General features: G+C 38.8%; 1 pseudogene across 1 annotated transcript; it reads left to right on the top strand.

The window, feature by feature from the left end:
• Positions 1-1080: 1080 nt before the first annotated feature.
• On the top strand, positions 1081-3689 carry LOC149547843 (protein ASPARTIC PROTEASE IN GUARD CELL 2 pseudogene; annotated as a pseudogene). The gene has a single exon (XR_016353927.1). The product of XR_016353927.1 is annotated as a protein ASPARTIC PROTEASE IN GUARD CELL 2 pseudogene (transcript).
• The last annotated feature ends 20468 nt before the right edge of the window (positions 3690-24157 follow it).

Genomic DNA, 24157 nt, shown 5'->3' with positions numbered 1-24157 from the left:
TCCTGTACTACTTGCTAAAGGTGCTTAGTGCGAGTCGAAACTGTGTTTAGTGGGTATTGGAAGCCAGCAAATGGAAAGAATTAGCCATGATATTGACAGACACCTTCAACAATATTCAAGGGCACTAAGATAAAGAAATGCACTTAAAAAGAATAGTGGAGAATAAAGAAATGGAAATACAACAATACCCAAAAGTGGATGAAGAGGGATATAAATTGAGAACTCAGCTGATTTTACTGAAAAGAATTGTGTCATGGCCTCAGGAACTAGGAAGTATAGGCAAGGCAAATGTGTTTCTGTGATGTTTGTTGCTTCCCTCAATAGCTGGTTCAAATAGACTATCTTGGTTATCTGGTTCAAACAAATGTCAAATTTCGTATTGTATTTTCGATTTTTTGAAATTTAGTCAACAGTATATTTTGTATACAGGATATCTGCATCCCTGAGTATATTTCCCTAGCCATTTAGAACTGTGCTACTTGTAATTGTCTCACTTATGCAATCATCACTTTGCACCAGTATAGGTGTAGAAGTAAATGCAGGCTTTTGATTAGACACACCCCTGTCTGAGCTGGATTTTAATGAGCTGCTAGATAGTACCTACAAACTTTCTTTTCCTAATCAATAAGGCGGTGGCCATGATTTGTACTTGTAGGTGAGTAATTTATTCCCCATTTTCCATCAATTCATGTGTATGAACCCATGGAAGCCTTTCAGAGCTATATAGTTCACTGTCTGAGGACATTTTGTAATGAGCTGCAACAAAGCATTTCCAAATTTTCTTGGGTTAGCCAATAAGGTGATAGTTATGCAAAAAAGTGTCCACAAATAGATCTGTTTAAGTCCCAAGAATTGTGTTATTTGTAATTGCTCCACTTATCCCCTCTTATAATTGCAGCTCTCTGATTATAGACACCCCTGTCTGAGATGGCTTTTAATCAGCTAAAAGAAAGTACCTATTCCTAATTAAGCTGGTAGGCATGATTTGTATCTTGTAGGTGCCTACGTTTTCCTCCTCACTATTTGCCATCAATAGCCGTGAAGCCTTCCAGCTATGTAGGTCCATGTTCGAGGAGAATTTTTAATGGTCTGCAAGAAAGTATCTACAAAGTTTGTTTATTTAAGCCAATAAGGTGGCTGTATGCAAGAAAAAATCCACAAATTTTCCTTGCTTGACCAGTAAAGTGGTGGGTCTGTTGTAGTACCAAGAACTGTGTTATTTGTACTTGATACGCTAATCCCATTATCATTTCCCTACAAAGTGTAGAAATGATTGCAGCCTTTTGATTATAGACACCCGTCTTAGTTGATTTTTAATGAGCAGCAACAAAGTAACCTATAAACTGTCTTCTTTAATCAATAAGGTGGTGGGCATGTTTTGGATCCCGTAGGTGCCTGATTTCAATTCCCTCGCTATTTTCTACACCGTGGAAGCCTTTCAGCTGAAGCCTTTTGATAATTGACACCCCTGTCTGAGCTGATCTTTAATGATCTCAAGGGAATCACCTATGAACATTCTCCCTTTAAGCAATAAGGTGGTGTGCATATTTTGTGTATTTTAGGTTCCTGATTTCTCCCCCCTCACCATATTCTACACCAGAGAAGCCTTTCAACTGCAGCCTTTTGATTTTAGAAACCCCTGTCTGAGCTGCAAAAAAAAGTATGCTGAATCTTTCTCCCCTTAATCAATAAGGTGGTGGGCTTGTTTACTATCTTGTAGGTGCTCAATTCCTTCTCCCTCACCATTTTCTACGCCATAGAAGCCTTTCAACTGACACTCCCGTCTGAGCTCGTTTTGAATGAGCAGCACTTGAAAGTAACTACAAAATTTCTACCCTTGATCAATAAGGTGGTGGACATCTTTTGCATCTTGTAGGCGCCCAATTTCTTTCCCCTCGCCATGGAAGCTTCTCAGCTGTCTGCCCCATATAAACATTTGCTTATACTCTGCTTGTCCTGTTTCCTCCTTTCCATTACTCCATCTCTTTCAGCAGAGAGAAAAGCTGCTTATAATTCCCTAAATGTTGCAGCTCAGCTGAACGAAATCAGATCGCCGCCAGCACACACCAACGAACAATGGGAGAAGCAAAATCACAATCATAATAAGCCAAGACATCCATGGAAGCTACAAATTTTACACAGAGACGCTCTCATGGCGGGAAACCAGACCTACGAGCAGAGGCTAAGCCAGAGGCTAAAGAGGGAATCCATGCGGGTGAAGGCTCTCAACAAACGGGTACGCCAAAAATTGAACAAGGGCAAAGAAACAACGGAGGGCGAAAAATACGAGACCGAGGGTTTCAGCGGCGAGGTGAAATCGGGCATGGCGGAGGGCAGCGGGGAGTACTTCACCCGAATAGGAGTGGGAACGCCGGCAACAGAACAATACTTCGTGTTGGACACGGGCAGCGACGTAGTGTGGGTGCAGTGCCAGCCCTGCAACGATTGCTACGACCAGGCCGACCCATTGTTCGACCCGTCCAACTCGGCCTCCTTCACATCCATCTCATGCGGCTCGGCGGTCTGCAACGAGCTCGACGTGGCCGACTGCAACAGCCGCGGGTGCGTTTATCAGGTCGCATACGGAGACGGATCGTATTCCGTCGGGAGCTTTGCGACGGAGACGCTCACATTCGGTACCACGACGGTTCAGAACGTGGGCATCGGCTGCGGCCACGACAACGAAGGGCTGTTCGTCGGAGCCGGCGGGTTGCTCGGTTTGGGAGCCGGGCGGCTCTCTTTTCCGACGCAGCTGGGAAATTACGCCAAGGTTTTCTCATACTGCCTTGTCGACCGGGCGTCTGGTTCATCCGGAACGCTGGATTTCGGCCCGGTTTCGACCCCGGCCGAGGGGTCCGTATTCACAGAGCTTCTTCGAAACCCACAAATGGAGACCTTTTACTACATCTCCTTGACGGCCATCAGCGTCGGCGGGTTGCTGGTTTCTCTGCCGCAGTCGGTATTCGAATTCGACAAGACGGGCGAGGGCGGCGTGATAGTGGATTCCGGCACGTCCGTCACGCGGCTGCAGAAAGGGGCGTATGAAGCCGTACGGGATGCTTTTGTTGCAGGCACCTCGAATCTTCCCAGGGCGTCGGAAATTGCCATTTTCGACACTTGCTATGATTTGTCCGGCCGTCGATCCGTCAGCGTTCCGACTCTGGGTTTCCATTTTTTGAACGGAGCCTCTCTGATTCTGCCCGCCGGGAATTACCTGATTCCTATGGATTCCAAGGGCACTTTTTGCCTTGCTTTTGCTCCCACGGCGGGTGGCTTGTCGATCATGGGGAATATCCAGCAGCAGCACTTTCGGGTCTCCATTGATTCCGAGAATTCTCTCGTTGGCTTTACTCCGAATCAGTGCTGATTCGTTGCTCGATCATACAGGGCTTTGATTACCAGTCGGTTAGTTGCGATTCAGACTGAAATCAAATCCACAGATAGTTAAATTTCAATTTACAATGCCCGTTTAGGTGAGGTTGCAACGTCAATGGTCGGCGAAAAGTCGATGAGCAGTTCAAATCTCAGTATCAGCTAAAAGTGGATGGGCAGATTAAATATCAATATCAATAAATTTGGAATGATTGTTTATTCTGTATTTGAATGTAATGTGGTATGTGGGTTCTGCAGCGGGAGGATCCAGCACAATAATTATATTTGTTGGTTATTAAATATTGTTTCCCTTGCTTCATTGAGTTGGCACATTGAAATTTATTCTCCCAGCAAAACATACCTGTCATTGTAAAGCAGATTGGGCTGGCCATTATTTCACGAATTAAAAGACCGTCCACATACAGAACTACATATACATGGGTGCAATAATGAGACTTGATAGGGATTGTATAAAAGTTAATAGTTGTGGAAGGGAGTTATGTGACAGTTTAGATATTGATTTTGAGTTTTTTTGTATTGTATATGATTTTGCTTTTGATTTTGAGTTTTTATTGTATAGTGTATGATTTGGCTTTGGCAGATTTTCATTTCTTTTAATATAGACTATTTTATTAAATCAATTAGTTTTTTTAATTATAGATTTTTTTATTTAAAAAATTGATAAATAGTTAAAATCATTTGTTATAAGATTTATTTTAATTTATATTTTTAATTATAAATTAGTAAAAAAAATATTCTAGAAGATTTAGATTTTTTGAATATTATATATTTTTAACTATTTGTTAGTGAACAGAACAGATTGTCCTGCAAGAAAATACATGCAAAAATAACCCTGAGTGCTCAAGTGAGAAGACGAATCAACACCAATAGTTGGATAGGTTATCATTAGATTGATAACCTTCCTCTAAATTTTATCGGGTACAACTCCCCGTGTAAGATATACAATGAATTAATTATGGATGCTTTTAACTAGAAAGCACGAAAGGATTACAAACATCTATCCGTAAACAAAATGTAGATTCGTAAACTTAATAACCAAAAAGAAAGAAAAGCAGAGAACAACAAATTACACAAAGTTCATCTGTTGTATGCTGCATTACAAAAAGGACAAAGATCAAAAGAATAATTTCCATCCTCCTCAGGAAATGAAAAATCAAAGCTTCAAAGAGATTTTGATATCAAAATGTATTCAGAAAATGGCAACATCAGGCGCACTTAAAGAAAACTAAAAGTTATGAAAAGATAACAATCAGTGGAAAGAAAACTGCCTAAACTCAAAGTTCTAGTTTGTAGTTATCTTTCAAATCTCCCTTCTTTAAGATGTAAAAGACTATACAGATCTTATTACATGATGCATTAGATTTACTATCTAGAAGAAAATGAAAACTCCCTCCCATACATTAGATTTCAAAATCAAATTTCCCTTTAATCACTAACACAAAGTCTAGCAAAGTAAAGCTCTGTTCTTCTACAGCTCCAAAGTTTGCATTCTTCTCCTCGGAGAACTGGAAAATCTCTCTATGGAAAACTAGGATCCTCTCCCTACAGTAGTATAAAATCTCCTTATGGAAAGGAAAATTGAATCCCTTTTTTCACTTGTTGCTGCCTATTTATCTTCCTTTTGGTCGAGTTGGCTGGTTAGTTATAATAATAACTGTTTCTTGGAACTGGCTCTCTCTGGTGACTTCTAGTCTCATCCTCATGATCTTTATATTCTTTAAAAATTATCTTTATTATATGATATGTGGCATAATGAATATTTACCTGGTGACATGACCTCTAAAATATGCTAATAGGTGGCATTTGCTGGTGACAGAGTGCTAATATGATAGAGGTGCAAACAAACACATGTATCTCATGAACCCAAAAACATTTTAAAGATCACTTTGGTGACAACTTAGAAAATTAGGATTACTCCAACATATCTCAATTTCACAAAGATCCAACGGTGGAGTTGGGAGTTATGGCCCTCGGATCGAGACACGTTTTTTTGTCAGCTACATTTGTGACTGTTATTGCTGATCCGATAGAGGTGCAAACAGAAACCCATAACTTTTGATCCACAATGAGTCTCATAAAAATCTTTGGAGAAGATTTAGATAATCAAGTTTTCTAAGAAATATCTGAAATTGAACCAGATCGAATAGTTGAATTGAGAAATATGGCCCCCGAAATATGACTATTTTTCTGTCATCTACATTTGTGGCTGTTCTAGATAATTCTGATAGACTTGCACACAGTCACCTATATCTCACAAAAAAATTGGATTATTAAGATCACTTTGGCGAGAATTTAGATATCTTGGTTATGACCAATATATTTCAATTTCAGAAAGATACAACGGTGGAGTTGGGAGTTATGCCCCCCGCATTGAGACTATTTTTCTGGAACAACAAGCATCCGATTTCAACAAATCTTGATCTATTTTTTTATTCAAAACACAACCCATCTGATAACATATAGAAATGTTAGACCATTTATGTTAAATATATATTCCTTGGCTCCAAATAGATGCATTCATATTCTACAACCATGAGCTCTGAGTGGTACAATCTATTCATTTGCATGCATGTTTTCCCATTGGCATATGGTTGATTGTTGCCTCATTAATGTTGTGTTCTCATTGTTTAACATGCAATAGAAAAGCATTTAGAACCTTCATTGAGTACATTAGATGTAATATCAATATACATTTTAAATGTATGATGCCAATAGTTGTTTCAAGTGCTCTTTGATTGAACTTGTGCTTTGAACATACTGAACCAGTGAACTAAATGTTGAACCTCTGAACTTGACCTTAATATGAACTTTGTATCACGGAGCCACCAATTTTGTGGGATAACAAACTGCAATTCTAATCTAGGAAATGAATTGTTGAAACCAAGACATTGAATCATACATGTGAACCTTTTAGAACAAATCATTAAACCTGCATGAACAAATTGGATTGTTTTGAACTAGTTTGAACTACTTTGAACTTCAGTTCGAAGTGGTTTAAGAATCTGCACTTGAACTTTGAACTGTTGAACCTTTGAAACATCAAACTCATTGAACCTTTGAAACTACTGAACTGATGAAAACTGATCATGAATTGTGAACTTTTCTAAGTCGACCATTCTGTACTTTGAACCATGAGTCTAAACTTTGCTTGTATTGAATCTATAGGATGGATCATCTGAACCACTGAACCATTTTGAACTAATTTGAACTAAGGTCCAAAGTGGTTTGAAAACACATATTACAAGTTTTAAAACTATGTCCATATTGGGTACTAATAGGGGCTCTAATTGAGAGACTGATTTTAATGCAAAATCAGAGAGCTCCAACAATCTCTAGCAAAAGACAAGTGCCTTATCCATTGGGTAGATAGAGTCAGTAAGAAAATCGGTAGCTACTTGTATAGAGGGAGGAGGGGAGCAGGGAAAACCCAACTAACCAAAAACTCCTAAACTACCAGTAAGCCCAAAGCTTGCACATTATTCAAACTACCACTATGCACAACAAAACATATTTACAATATTTACAAAGGTAGGAGGAGAACCTACCATGAGAACTAGAATAAATAAAAGAATCACGCAAAACCATTTACTGGCTGGGAGAAATAGGAGCCTTTCCGCAACAAAAAACCATGCCTTACCAGAGTAGCTCCAAACCACTGCCTAATGGCAACTTTTTTAATGCTGAAACTCAAGCTCATAATATGCGAAATTTTGGCAATCCAACATTCTATCCCAAACAACCACATCTCATCATAGCATTCTGCTTCATTCGAGAAATGATACTCAACATGCATCCGACTAGGTTTCACTTCAGACTAAACTTTTTGAAAAGAAGAAACCTTTTTAAGAAAAGATGCACAATATCTAGAAATGCTATCATAAAGGCTCACCATTTGTGTATGGCATTTGATATCACAGTCAACTTGTAAGAAAAGAGATGCCTCGTCCAACATAGGATTACTTTTAATCAACTCATTTCCATCATCAAACATAAATACTTCAAAACTATCAGAGTGAGTGTATGATACTTGCATAGGAACTTCTATCCTATACTTCTCATAGAATGCATGAAGCTTAGTTCCTGACTTATCAATCAGCATATTATGACCAACTTTAGGATTAGCAAAGTAGACATCTACATCATTAGTTGCAAAAATCAAAGGTACTAAGCTGGAACTATGTTTTACCTTAGCCATGCTAGTATGGTTTTCATCATGTATCTTTGTAGTCTCTTGGAAAGCACTAACCATCATTTCTTCAATCTCCTTGAATAGCTGAGAGTCATTTATGAGGAAATATTTTAATGGATTGTCATTCTTTGAACATAGTTCCTTGCTGAAATCTTCCATGATATCTACCGGTGAGCATAATATACTCCTGCTTCCCTGCATACTTTCATCATTTACATCCTCTAATTGATTCCCTACCACTGCAATGTTGTCCACATTTTCATTTTAGCACATAAGAGGGAAAGCAGACCTTTTACTCACTTCTTGGGCATCAAAAGATGAACTATCTTCATGGCATGAAATCATAGGCAAAGACTTGATACTAGTCTCCATAGTCATAGAAGCCAAATAAAAAGATGCATCATCCTCTTTCTGAATACACTCAAAAATTTTATCAGATGAAAGTAATAATGGGAAATCTAAAGTCTTTACCTCAACTTCAAGACTTACTAGAGGTGATGTGGAGATGGGAATCACATGTCGTTGAAAAGCATCTAGATCTTCATCATCTTGTCAGCTTCCCATTCCTTCTTTACCAAGATCTTTCTCTTGCTTGTCTTCTACTTTAGCTGTTTCTTCTTTTCAACATGCATGTCCTTCTTTTTCTGGATCTTGCCCTTGGGGTTTCTTCTTTATGAGGATGGCATCGTAAAAAGATTTCAGCCAGCTTACTTACGTTGCAACTTCTTTGGTAACCTCTCTGATAGGACTATCTTTGAATGATGGGACAAAGATAAATATTTCAGAGGTATCTTCATATGTTGTTGGAATCCAATCTTTTAAGATTTCTTTATATATAATGAAGGCTAGTGGATATTCTTCTTCAACAGAGCTATCAACCCCCATTCTTTGGGAGGTACCTCAAATTCTAAAAATGAAAATACTAGACTCTTTAACCAAAAATTTTGAAAGCTTATAGTAGAGTCGCCAATTTCCTGCATACAGAGATAATCACAAAATCGAGTAAACAAATGCTAGGAAATGATCTTCATTTCAATCCCTAGTAGAGTCACCAAAAATCTGTTAGTGAACAAATTGTCCTCTAAGAAAATACATGCAAAAATAACCCCGAGTGCCCAAGTGAGAAGATGAATCATCACCAACAGTTGGATAGGTTATCATTGTATTGATAATTTTCCTTTGAATTTTATTGTGTACAACTCCCCGTGTAAGATATACAATGAATTAATTATGGATTCTTTTAACTAGAAAGCACGAAAGGATTACAAGAATCTATTCCTAAACACAGAGTAGATGCGTAAATTTAATAATTGAAAAGAAAGAAAAGTAGAGAACAACAGATTACACAAAGTTCATCTATTGTATGCTGCATTACAAAATTGACAAAGACCAAAGGAATAATTTCCATCCTCCTCAGGAAATGAAAAATCAAAGCTTCAAAGAGATTTTGATATCAAAATGTATTCAGAAAATGGTAACATCAGACTCACTTAAAGAAAATTGAAAGTTATGAAAAGATAACAATTAGTGGAAAGAAAATTGCATAAACTCAAAGTTCTAGTTTGCAGTTTGTAGACACTCAAAAATGGTTCACATCTATGAATTCATCACTTCTTCATACTAATTTGTCCCATTTTCTCATTCTACTAACTTTGATCTTTTGGCCAGATTGACCATATTTCGTCATTTGTATCCCCTTTCACATCAATTTCATATCAACTTGGAATCGTATCAAATCAACTCGGAATCACCCCAAATCAACTCGAAATCATTTGAAATTAGTCCTAATCAACCCAAAATATATCAAACATCCCAAATCAATCATCATTTGTCTGACTCCTAGGTATTGTTGTGGCTTTCAGTGCCTTGGAGATCTATCAACCTATCAATCTTATCAATTTGACCTTAGTACTGTCGTGGCTCTCAGTGCTAGGTCGAACTATCATTCATGTCATCCAATCTTTGACATTTTTGAGGCTTTCAATGTCAGATCATGGCATCATCAACCATTTTAATAACATTGACAATGTCCGTCAATGTTATTATGATCAAACCTTATCAATCAATTTCAATTCTGTAGCATTTACGATGTTCGTTAAATGTTACATATCAACCAATTCATGTCATGTGTCCTTGGCATGTTATCAATTTCAATCTATCAATCAATTTGACCATGGCTTTGATCTACTTTTCATCATCTTATTCCATATCTATCATTGTCACATTTTCATCAAAGGATACAGTCACATTCATTTAATCAATTTGGCCAATCATTTACTAATTTTCTCTATAGGATTAAATAACCCATAATTTAATCCTATTCTTTCTAATTATTCTTCCTAATTATCATCCTCAATTAATTAATTTTATTAATTAATTGATTCATTATCTACAAACCATGGCAATGTACAATTTCCTAAGTTCCATTTTCCATCATTAATTCCATTTTCTACTAATTCTTATTTTGTGGAATAAGAGGATTTTTAATTCGAATATTTCATAAAATATTATATCATCATGACAGTTGGATATGCCACCTTGTGGATTCTCCTTCGACACTTGGTTAAGACTTCTCATAATCAAATATTCTTATTCTCTTACGCATGTCTCTATTTGGCTTCTTTGTCATACATTCTTGGCTTTAAGTGGGTTGAGGTGTCTTATGACGCGTCATAGATTCTCTTCCACATTTAGCCAAGTTTGACTTGCATGTGTCATAGAATCTCACAATTGGCATATTTTGTCATATGCGTCATGGATTCTCAAAGGAATATCTTGCCACATCGCATATCTATGAGTTAAAAATCCAATGCTCTCATCCTCCAGGTCAATTATAAACTGGACACTCTTTCTCTCATTTTGGGTCCTTGGATCTGAATGCTTAAGTTTTGAAAATCCAAATCTTTGAGTCTTTGAGTCTTTGAGTCTCTACTTCTTTGCATTTTGCATTCTTTCTCTCACACTAAATCACACTTCAAGTATTCTCATGGCTTTATCCCTATCATAGGCTCTTTTCTTCAATCTTGTGTGCACTATAGGCAAATTGGAGCTACAATCATTTGGAGAAGAAAGAAGGACATGGGAGCTACAAACGAAAAAGTGGGTTTCTATTGCTTTCTTTATTAGTTTGGCTTTCATGGTAGACTAGTGGGTACTAACATATGTTGATTGAGTTTTGTGATTTTCTCATAGTATGTTATGCATTTAACCCATTTTCTGGTCCTACATTTGGTGAACCCGATGTGAACATGCATATCTAACTTGGGTTTTCTTGTTTTGTGCTTGTAGGTGCAAGGAAGGAGATCACTTGGAAGGGTATAACGACTATCTTCTCTTCCTTTTCACACCTAGATTAATTAGGGGGTCCATTAAAATGCTTATATGCTCTCATTTCATGCATTTTGTTAGCTTGTTGCCCTAGGGCGCACTCTGCTCTGTCAGGGCGCACTTGGGACCCCTAGGAGCAGTTTTAGGAGCCCAAAAGCCACCAAAACCTCTTTTTGCTGTTTCTAACTTACCAACTATGCCCAAATGGGCCCCAACTGCGTCATTGACACAGTCTACACTGTTTGGGCGCACTTGGGAGTCTAACTTTGAAAATTTCAATTTTTGGGTCTTGTCTAGGCACCATTTCCCCACACTTTGCACTTGACTTCCCAACTGTGCTTTAAAACTACCAACTGCACCCAACTAGGCCCCAATTGTGTCATTGACATAGTTGGAACTGTCTAGGTGCACTTGGGGGTGTTCAAAGCCATTTTAGCCTTCCGAGGAGCAATCTACACTATCAGAGCACACCTGGGTTCATAGTAAGCACATGCACCAATCAAAATCTGCATTTCAAGTTCCTATCACTCTCTAGCACATAGATTAAGTGATTTTGTGTTACTGATGGTCTATTTGCAGCATGTGGCAATCGTTGGGTGAAGACGTGATCATAAGAAACTACTAATGTGTGCTTTGCAGGACGTTGTCGAAGACTTTGTGTGTCTTTCAAAACTATGTGTATGGATTTCCTAGATTAGATAACATTTCGTTTGGTGCTTAAAAAGAACCTTTTTCTTTTCTGCCTGGCGTGTCTACGGTGTTAAATACCTAGGAGTTGCATTGGACGTATCCTCTCCTCTCGCCATTCGTGGATCTTGGGTGTAAGAGAAATCCATGTAACTTCTATAGGAGGCCTGGCTTGGATCAAGATACTCGATATTGGGTATGCCAGGGGATGACCTCAGAGCGGTAACGACCCAAAGCCAGGTCAATGTTCTAGCTGCTATATAAAATTTTATTATAATGAAAGATGTATCAGCGGTATTGCTGCGTGATAGCTCTCCTCCAGTACCCTTGTGGTGCGTCAAACCCCAGTTCTCGGGGCTGGGAGACCTTCTGCGGAAGTTTATCATTAACTTGCCGAACAGAATGCCCTTACTAAAAACCATGTTTTAGTGACCAAAATCCTTTCTATCCACTGGCTCAAGGGGTCACCTATGCCCGTAAAGACATCCTACATTCTCGTGGTCCTTAGTAGAGGCAACAGTCCCTTGGGAAGTCATGCCCCTTGGGAAGCAGATCTTGGTAGCCCTGAGAAGTGAGTGTGTTGTAAGGGGGAGCCTGTGGTGCCAAGATCCTAGGTTTTCTACTCTAGATAAGCGCGGCTGAACTTCGGGTCAAGTAGGAATTCAGTGGATATAGTCCTAAAAGCCTAGGTTGTAGTGTGTTTGTTAACTTTTTACAACAGCTATTCTTGTCTTAATGTGTCTTGCGTGTGCGTAAAACATAATCAAGATAAAAGCAAAAATTTTAAATTTACACCTTGGATATCATTCGAACTTGTCAAAACATCACACATTGCCAAAACATTTCAACCTTTATCAAACTTTGCAAGCTTTGGTTCAACACACTCAAATCTTGGAAAACATGTTGACTTGTGCTCCTAAATGTGCTTGGCAAAACGTAAATCTCACACTTGCATAGACTTCACTTACATTCACCCTAGTCTAGGCTTCATTCATGCATCATATAGACTTCATATTGCACCTTTTAGTTTTCATTTAGTATTGCATCCATTTAGGTTCAGTTCACTTTCCTTAGTTTTTTGCATTCTCATCTCAAAATCAGCACTTTGCATTCACCACCTTGCATCCTTGCATACCTATTCATCATTTTGACCACTTTATCCATCATTATGAGTGTCCTAACCATCATTTTGAGCATTCCTAGTGGTCCTAACACTGTCCTCTACTATGTACCTCTCTGTGACATCAATCCTGAAACCATAGCTTCCAGAATTGCCTCAGTTTCAGCCCAGTTTACCAACTGCACCCAGAAACTACCAACTGTGACCAATTGGGCCCCAACTGTGTCATTGACATAGTTTGCACTATTTGGGTGCACTTGGTGGTCCTGAGATCCAATTTTGGGTTCTAGATAACATTTTGGGGCCTTAACAGTGTCCTTAGGTACCTGGTTAGCTCCCCTTGCACCAGCTTGCCTAGCTTTGCATTCTGCATCACCTAGTCTTTAGTACCTTCACTTAGGACATCATTATATAGATCATAACCTCTATTTTGCATCTCCCAACCCATCCTAACATCAACCCCAACATCTTAGCTTCCTGGCATGTCAGTTTGGTAACTATACCCTCCAGAATCAGCAAACGTTCTTCCTAGCTTACCAACTGCGCCCAGAAACTACCAATTGTGCCCAAACTGGCTCCAAGTGTGTCAATGCCATAGTTGGTACTGTTAGGGTGCACTTGGCACTGTTAGGGCACACTTGGGTACCTGCATGACCATTTTGGGCCTTCGAACTGCACTTTAGGACCCCAAAACTGCATCTAGGAGCCTCTAGACCTCGCCATTCTGCACTTAACCCAAAACCGCATCTTGCACCCAAAATCCCCTTTTTCATCATAGGAATTGTCCATATCACATATCCTCTCAGCATCACCACCATTTTGAGTCCTCTAAACGTCATTTTGAACCCCCAAAAACCTTTGAATTTAGTCAAAATTCTAGAACAAAGTATGAGTCTTAGAGTATCTCCTAGTGTTGACGGATAATGGATCTTGACTAGTCTTTTTATCTTTTCTTATCATTTTATATGGTCAAAATCTATTTATTTCTTGATATATTTGACCTTTTCATCTTTTATCAATTTGATCTTTTCGTCTTTTATCAATTTTTGGTCAAGATCCAAAGTCCTTTATCACAAGGTTAAACTCCTAGACAAAATACTTTATAAAAGGTTTTACCTAAGTTCAAAACTTTCCATATACCCTTGTCATAGCATAATCACATCCCTAGCATCCCCAAATGTCATTTTGACTTACCCTAGTGGTATATCCCCTTCATATTGCATTGATCAAAATCCTTAGCATCATTTTCACTACCAAACCCTATCAAATTGTCCATCAACCAAATTGCCTTCTTGAGCATTTACCCTCATTTTGCATGTCCCAAACATCATTATGAACCCTAAAACACCATCCTTTGCATAGTCTACCTTTCATACACCTACCTTTAGTATCATTACCAAGTCCAAAACATAACCCTAATCGTCATTTTGCATACCTTAGAGTCATCACCTTGCATTTGTATTTTGCATAACATCCCTAGGACATTTGCACTTTGCACATCAAAAACATAATTCATCTAGCATTTTCTCACATTGCATAACATTCCTAAACACTTAAAAATCCCAAAAAACACTCATATCTTTCATACCCACCACTCTAAATCACCCAAAACACTCAAAAATTCCATTGCATTTGCACTCTTAGGTATCATGCTAACACTTACTAGGACACAATTAGCTCAGAGACCCGAGGAAATCTATCAACCTTTGTTTTATGAGGCACAAGCATGACCAAAACCTCATCCAAGACAAAGAAAGAGCAAGAAAATCCAACAAACCTTTGACGAAGACCAAATCGAGGCATCACAACCATTACTAGCAGACCCCTTGAACATGTTTCTGCAAGATCCTCATAATCAAGCTATGGCACAACAAACCTTAAACAATAAACCTACCATGAGATTTCCTCCAAACACTTCCCCCAAACATGGGATGGTTCAATGGAGTCCTGAATTTGAACCTATATTCGTGCCAATGCCACCAGGAGGAGGAAGTGTACCAACCTCACCTGAAGATGAACAATCACATTCCTTTGAATTCAGCCAACCTAACACATCAAACATACAACAAGGTACTGTACACCTAAGTGATGACTCTGACACTAATTATGGCATCACTGATGAAGAAATGGCTAGGGCATGTCAAGACAAAAGTTTTTGCAAGAACTTCAAACGTTTGGTAGCCCAAGAAATTGTCAAATTTAACCCAAACTTGGAAGGTCCTAAGTCCAAACATCAAACCAGCACAACTATTGAAAACATACAACCCATGATAAATTTGGACTTAGACAAGGGAAAAAAACCTTTGGAGTTTTCAAACAAAATAATGGCACCTATAAGGTCCCATCAAGAGTCAACTATCGAAATCCTCCAAAGTACATTTGAACACATCAATGTTAATCCCTTGTTTGATGAAATACCACCAATTCCTAAACACCCGAAAAGGACATTAAGACTTGATTTTAGTCACATGATGCAACAACAAGATGCACCTAAAGGGACTTGTGCTCTAGGAATGCCAAACATACCTTCTTTGGAGGCAAATCAACAAAGTACACCTTTGCTCCTAACTTTACCAAGTGCTACGACATCAAACACTATAGAACCTCTCATAAGTACAACATGTGAAACATCAAGCGCAACCATCCCTATGGACACACAAAGGAAAAGTCTTATTGACATTACACCCATTCCCAATAGAAATGTATCTCATAGTCAAGTCAATATGATGTCGCAAGTAGGAACATCTAAAACACAAAGGTACCAAAACAACAATACAAACATGACGTTCAATTCTCAAGGACTTAGTCAACCCCCACGACAACAACAACCTACAATGGTACAAGGACTCAACACTTCCAAGGCACAATCAAGTCTACATCCACTTGACACACATCCCACATATCAACAACAACATCAACCACAATGACAACAACCTCAAGAGGGGCAAACATCCAACATTCCTAATACGCAGTCCCATGTGAACCCACTTGAACTACACACAATTTATCAACAACAATTTCAGCAGCAATTCCAACAACAACAAATGATGTTTGCTAAACAACAAGAGCAACTCAATCAACAATTGGAATACCAAAGATTCCTTGAGCAACAAATCACATACCAAAAACATATGTTAAAACAACAACATGTGGCACAAAAACCTCTACAACAACAAGCACGCACATGGTCTCACATACAACCAACAGAGGTATCCCAACAACAACCACAACACACGGCACAACAAAAACACATGGTACAACAATTGTAGTCAATTCCACAACAAGTGCCACATCAAATACCACAACAAGTTCCCCAACAACAAGGACCTTTCTGTCTTCGAGGTGCCAACATACCTCCACCACCTAGTGACAATTCATCAGACTCATCAGACACAGAAATGTCAGAACCAAGTAGACATAGTTCTCGCCACAGAAAATGATCTACTCATAGACACAAAAGATTTGAAGGAAAGACCATCATGCGAAAACCCAATGAAGAACTATTACAACAATTCAAACAACTTTCCAAACAAGTCGAGGCATTGGGAGTCTAAAAGAAACAGGCTCTATATACAGAAAGGGACCTACGTCCTAACCCATTCGATAAAAGTCTATATATGCCTCCATTCCCAAGACACTTTGAGGCTCCAAGGTTTGAAAAATACCGAGGAAAAGGAAGCCCTATTGATCACATCCAAGAATTTTATGCTTCATGTACTGAAATCAGTGATGAGCCCACTTACCTTATGAGATTGTTCCCTCGTTCTCTAGGTGGGCCTGCACTTGAATGGTACTCCAAACTTCCTGGTAATATCAAATCTTGGTCAGAGCTAGAAGACAAGTTTATCTCCCAACTTTCCTTTAACATTACAAATGAGGTGACACTTTCTGATTTGTGCTCAACTAAACAGAAGATAGGAGAATCATTCATCACATTCTTACTGCGTTGGAGAAGCTTAGTTAGTCAATGCTCACTAGACATTCTTGAAGAACAACAAGTAAAATTGTGCATTGAAAACTTAGTCTGGGACTTAATGTATGAACTCAAAATCAAGAGTCCAAGCACCATTTCTAAACTAATGAAAAAAGGGGCTAGTATTGAAGATGCTCTTATCCAGAAGGGAATCCTCAAGATAAACAAAGAAAACACAAACACCAACTCGTCTAATGACAAGGCAAAATTTTTCTCCTAAAACAAGAATGTGACTAATGATGGCATTGTGGATGCTCACACGATTAGCACAACACAACCTCAATTGACTTTGAAAGGTGTAAACCATACAAATTCACAAAAATCTAATCAAACATCAGCTCCACAACAGAAAACTGAGACTCCCACACAAGATAAACCTCGAAGATATCTTAGAACAAAAGACAGGAAATTCACACCATTGGGAATACCACTTGAGACTGCATTACAACAGTTACTGAGTAATAACTTCTTGCAATTACCCCCAATCAAAGATGAACCATTGACTAAAGCCGATTGGTGGGATGACAAAAAGTATTGTGATTACCATCGCACCAAAGGACACAAGACTTCATCATGCTTCCAACTGAAACATTCAATACAAGACCTTATTGATGATGGTGTCATCATAGTTGATCCATCACTGTTAGCATCCAACTCTGATCACACTATTTTCAAATATCCTTTGGGTAATCATGACAAAGAGAAACCCTCAAGTTCAAACTCAAACTCGCAAGGTAATGTGAATTACACATGAACCGGCTATGACTACACCATTAATTGTTTTGATGAGTCTGACTTTCACATATCCACATTCAAATTGAAGGTTGAAGACCCTCGTTGTGCTGTCACTACATGCCGTAGCAAGATTACCCTACCTGGAGCCCTAGCTGGACCTACTACTTCTACTAGACCTATACCCCCATCTAGACCTATTGCTCCTACTTCAGCTGATTATAGCCTTGTTGAACAACTCGACAAAACCCCTACACAAATATCCATTTTGGACCTCTTGCGTGCATCCCCCCAACACCAAAAGATCTTGGAGCAAGCCCTTAAAGAGTCAATAGTCCCAGATAACATGGATGTTGCCCAGTTCCAAGCCATGGTTGGGAACCTATCTGCATCACAACATATCACATTTTCACCCAGAGATATTCCTAAGGAAAAATGTAACCACAATGATCCCCTCCACCTTGAAGTCTTTGTCCACAATGTTAAAGTCAGACGTGTCTTGATAGATGGAGGAGTGGGGCTGAATATATGTACACTTAAAGTAGTCAAAGGTTTGGGGTATTCTGAAAATGATGTGGATCCCTCTCGAAGGATCACAATCAAAGCCTATGATGATGGTGAGCATTTCTCTACAGGGGTTATCATCTTACCTATCAGAGTTGGTCCAGCTACTGAGAACACTTTATTCCAAGTCCTAGATATAGAAATGAATTGCAATATGATATTAGGCCGCCCATGGATCCATGCTATGAAAGCAGTTCCTTCTACATATCACCAATGCCTAAAGTTCTCCTATAATAATGTAGAGGTAACCATCCCTGGTAATCCAGATCCCTTCCAGTTTTGTGCCAATCTTAGAGGAACCACTGCATACCAGGTCCCAACAAACCATGCAGTAAATCCACTAGAGTCCTCTAAGTATGTTGATCCTTCCACACTCACACCCACATCCAAGGGAAAGCTTAAAATACAAGACCAAGGTTGTGGTGAGTACTCCATGTCTCATGCCTTTCACATTGGGAAACTTCCTTTATCCCCCAAGTCATATGGTAAACCTCAGCTTATACAAAACAAGCTGAAGTTTGCACTTCAAAATAGACCTTCTATGGCATTCACTAGTGGAGGCGGGCTACATGAAGAACACATCTATGAAAATACCTCTACATGGATCGAAAAGGCTAAAGCAGAACAAGAAATTACTCCTATATCCCCCAACAGGTATGGACTTGGATTCACCATCATGCAGAAAAAGGGATATGATGGATGTAATGGCCTAGGAATCCAAAAACAAGGCATTGTTCAACCCATCACTGCATCAGGACAACCTCATAGCTTGGGACTTGGATTCAAACCATTTGTTTTGGGTCTTCCTAATACCGAGTCATCCTCATCTGAGGAGGTGAATGCTTCAAACGATGACAAGGCATCTGAGAATAACCAACCCAAACCCACCCAATCTGTATCTAACGTTGACAATCTTGATACCTCCCTTGGTCTTGATCATATGTTTGCAGACCCATATAGCTTGCCCATGGAAGATAAATATTTTAATCCACCTGTCACTCAAACCAATTCTTCACCTTGGATTGAAACATTCTGGGATCCAAGCCCTCCTGCTTCTAAACATGATCCTGATGATATCACTGAAGCAAATATCCATATATATGCCTTGGACCAAAGCTTATTCAACACCAATGATGGCATTTCCTTAGTTTTCCCTAAACTTATTGATTGGGACCAACAAGGACCACCAATGTTTGATCAGTTTGAAAATGACGATGCCATCGCATAATTCTTTGAGCTCCGTGAAGATGTACCAGAAGGTGATCACAAGTCTGGATTTTCCATTAATCTAAACATCATGGCCTATTTTGGGGAGTCAACTCCATCTTCCAGTCGCAAAATTGAGAAAATAACCAAAAAAGACACAAGTAGGTCTCTTGGTGAAAACCGAAAGGCGCCATTAGACCATGAAAAAGTAAAAATAAAGGATGTATCTGAGGGTGAAAACCTCTCTGAGGCACCCGAGGATGGAAGATTGGACACACCCCCATTAAAAGAAAAATTAGAATTACTTGTGGAGATGACAGAAGAGATTAATCTGGGAACTCCTAACAACCTCAAAATCATACACTTTGCGGCCTCATTATCACCAGAAGAGAAGGATGAATTTATTAGATTTTTTCTAGAGAGGAAGATCAACTTTGCCTAGTCTTATGCAAATATGCCCGGATTAGATCTTGAACTAGTCCTTCATCACTTACCACTAAAACTAGGAATGAAACCAGTAAAGCAAAAGTTGAGGAAAATGCATCCTCAAGTTGCTCTCCTTGTCAAAGCTGAATTGAAGAAACTATTGGATGCCGGCTTCATAAGACCCATTGATTATGCAGAGTGGATATCTAATCTAGTACCAGTAAGAAAACACTCTGGGGGCATCCGGATATGCACTGATTTTCATGATCTTAACAAGGCATGTCCCAAGGATGATTTTCCTTTACCAAACATAGATATCGTTGTAGACATGACAGCTGGGTATGAGATGTTATCACTAATGGATGGCTTTTCTGGCTATAATCAGATAAGAATCGCCCCTGAAGATCAACACAAGACAACTTTCACATGTCCTTGGGGAACATATTGCTGGAATGTCATGCCATTTGGTCTTAAAAATGCTGGGGCAACATATCAAAGAGCAATGACTACAATCTTCCATGATTTCATGCACATCCTCATGGAAGACTATGTTGATGACTTACTTTGCAAATCCTATAAAAGGAAAGAACACTTGGGCATCCTAGATCAGATATTCACTAGAATGGAAAGCTATAAGCTTCATTTGAATCCAAAAAAGTGTGTATTTGGAGTTGTCTCTAGAAAGCTCCTAGGCTACATTGTTTCTCAACGAGGCATTAAAGTGGATCCTGAGAAAGTAAAAGCAATACTTGACATGCCTCCTCCAAAAAATCTAAAAACCCTAAGAGGGCTACAAGGAAGATTGCAGTCTATCCGCAGATTCATTGCACAATTGGCTGCTAAGTGTCACTCCTTTCAACACCTCTTACGTAAAGGAGTATCCTTTCAATGGAATAAGAAGTGCCAAGAATCTTTCCAAAAACTCAAGGATTATCTTCTACATTTACCAGTTTTAATGGCTCCTATTCCAAGAAAACCATTTATCTTATATATATCTGCTACAGATACATCATTAGGGGCTCTCTTAGCACAAAATGATGAACAAGAAAGAGAGCGAGCCATATATTACATCAGTAGAACACTTGTGGGCTATGAGCTAAATTATTCACTAATTGAATGAGCATATCTTGCTGTTGTCTTTGCAATCCAAAAGCTTAGACATTACATGCTCCATCAGAAAACAATGCTCATCTCTAAGATTGACCCATTGAAATACCTCCTCAGTAGAGCTACTCTCACAGGACGCTTAGCCAAATGGGTCATGGTCCTTAGTGAATTTGACATAGAATATGTAGACAGAAAAGAAATCAAAGGGCAAGTGATAGCAGATCAATTAGTAGAAGCACCTATGTCAGATGGTCATCCCATGTTAATAGATTTTCTAGATGAAGCCATATTTCACATGGATGTAGCTAACAAATGGAAGCTTTATTTTGATGGATCACATACACGAAATGGTTCAGGAGCTGGCATTATGTTTATCACTCCTCAAGGATACATAATCCCCAAGTCATATAGGATTGCATTCCACTGTACAAACAACATAGTAGAATATGAGGCACTAATCACAAGGCTCAAGATAGCTATCCAATGGAACATTCAATATTTACAAGTCTTTGGGGATTCCTAGTTGGTCATCCACCAAGTCAATGATGACTACAAAACCAAAGATGATAAACTAATGCCCTACAAGAAGATGGCAGACTTCCTTAAGTCTAAATTTGTTACTATATCTTTTCATCAACTACCAAGGATACACAACAAGCAAGCTGATTCTATGGCTACCATTGCTTCTATGATTGATATGCCTCAAAATGTGGAATGCTGTGAATTCCTTGTTGAGCAACTTTTGATTCCAGCATTCGAGCTCTCCCAATCTAAGTTTGTGTGTGAACTTTATGGTCTCAACTCTCCTTGGTATCAAGACATTTATGATTACCTACATGCCCAAATCCTACCACCCAACTTATCCAAAAATGACTGTCGAGCCTTTATCCGTCAAGCCGCTAGATATGTCATCATCGGTGACACCCTTTACAAGAGAGCTTTTGACCAAACCCTTCTCAGATGCCTTGACTCGCAAGAAGCTGAAATAGCCTTGCATGAGGTTCACGAAGGTATATGTGGAGGCCATTTCAATGGTCTAAGTCTAGCCAAGAAGCTTGTCAGAGCTAGGTATTATTGGCCCACCATGGAACAGGATGCCCATGACTTTGCCAAAACATGCCATAAGTGTCAGATACATAGCAATCTAATCCATACACCAGCACAAGAATTACAGCCAGTCATATCAGCATGGCCCTTTTCACAATGGGCATTTGATCTTATCGGAGCTATTTCTCCTCCATCCTCTGATGGTCATAAATTCATTATCATAGCAACAGAATATTTTACCAAGTGGGTTGAAGCTGTTCCCTTGACCTTCACCACCGACAAGCAGACCTCCAAGTTTATTCTAAACTATATCATATGTAGGTATGGAGTCCCCTTGGCTATTATTAGTGACCATGGTACTCCATTTTAAAAAAAAGATGTAGACAAACTTTGCGAGAAGTACAACATATACCATGGATATTCTAGTATTTACCATCCACAAGGCAATGGCCAAGCAGAAGCATCTAACAAGACCATCGTTAAGATTCTCCAAAAGACTGTCAATGATTCGGGCCAAGACTGGCACCTCCAACTAAATCTAGCTCTTTGGGCATATTGAAAAAGTGTTTGTGCTCCTACTGGTGCAACACCATACTCTCTTGTCTATGGCACTGAGGCCATACTTCCCATTGAAGTTGAAATTCCATCATTAAGAGTATCCCTACAAGATGTTGTTGATGATGAAAACTACCAAATATCTAGACTTCATGAGTTGGAAATGCTTGATGAATGAAGATGATCTGCCTTGACACACTTGCAAGCTTACCAAAATCGACTCAAACAGAGCTATAATAAGAAATTTTGAGGTCATCATTTTGAGGTCGGTTATCTGGTCCTAAAGATGAATTACAAGACACAACAACACAGAGAAAAACAAGGCAAATTTGAGCCAAATTGGGAAGGACCTTATATAGTTACTGCATCTTTTGGATCCTGAGTATATCAACTTGCAACTCCAGAGGGTGAACCATTTCCCATGTCCATCAACAGCATGCATCTTCGCAAGTACTACACTTGATTCTATCTAAAAGTCCTAAAAAATACCAAAAAAATTGAAAAATGTTATGAAAAAAAAAAAAAACAAAGAAGTGAAAAAAGTCATGAAAAAATGGATGCCTTGATGAAAACCTGGTAAACAGGCGTCTTGGCATGAAAATTTGAGTCAAGAGAAAAATTCCATCCAAAAGTGAAAACCTGGCAAACAGGCACTTTGGGAAAGTACCATGGTGAAAACCTGGCAAACAGGCACATGTGTAATCAGTTATTGCTCCTCCATCTATCAGGATTCCATCTGGTCTTTTCCTCCTCTATCATTCCTTGATCATATCCTTCATATTGCAAGACATCCTTGGTTCCTTATCATGGCTCATGAACTGGTTAATGTCCCTCGTTACCTTGCTTAAACATCACCAGTCTACGCACACACTCTGCCATTGGCCTTTGTACATAATTTGCGTCTTGTCTGGGGGCATATTACCTACATGGTGCGTAAGTTTGAATTTGAACTAGGGGCATACCCCTAAGTGCTTTTTATCCATTAGACCTATCGCATAACGGATTGGAGCTAACACTTGTATATGCTTATACGATCCTGAAAAAATCCCTAAAAATCATAAAATGTCCTGAGAAAATCACTAAAAATCACATAATGTCCTGAAAAAATCCTAAAAATTCACATAATGTCCTGAAAAAAATCCTAAACATTCACATATGATCCTGAAAAAATCCCTAAAAACCATAACATGTCCTGAAAAAATCACTAAAAATCATAAAATGTCCTGAAAAAACCCTAAAAATCATAAAATGTCCTGAAGAAACTAGTCACCCAAAAACATCAAATATCCTCAAAAACCCTAAAAATCACAAAACTCGTCAAAAATTTGCAAAAAACCTTGCACATGTTCACTGTGGATAAGCATCCCTTTTGTGTAAACACTTGCACATTGCAGACTAAAACCCAAAGCACTACACTTCAATGCCAATCACACTATCCGGGCAATATGAACCAACAATCAATCCAACATATCACTATGAACTTATCAATTGAATCCACAAATAGTGCTATCACATTATCAACCTATCGAACACCATCTAAACACCTAAAACACTAAAAAGCAAGTAAAAATGGACAAGGATAGCTGTTGGATCACGCTATTTAGTGAGTGATTTATTTTTTGCTTTGTTTTTCTTTGATCATGTTCCTTTGCCACTCGATGATATAAAACTAATCTATGAGACTGGCCGGGATGGTTCATGGTCATCTTTTTCCATTTCTATCTATTACAATGTACCTTTGAGAGTCTGGGGCATGTACATATGCTTTAGAAAGGACAAGGTCATTCTCTGTCTGCATCGTGCTTGTTTACGCAAAAGGCTTGCATTTGCG

This window comes from Cupressus sempervirens, chromosome 7 (assembly GCF_028749045.1).
Source record: "Cupressus sempervirens isolate cs-2001-9-10 chromosome 7, ASM2874904v1, whole genome shotgun sequence".
Taxonomy (NCBI): Eukaryota; Viridiplantae; Streptophyta; class Pinopsida; order Cupressales; family Cupressaceae; genus Cupressus; species Cupressus sempervirens.
The sequence above is the reverse complement of the archived record's forward strand: the minus strand, read 5'-3'. Positions and strand labels throughout refer to the sequence as shown.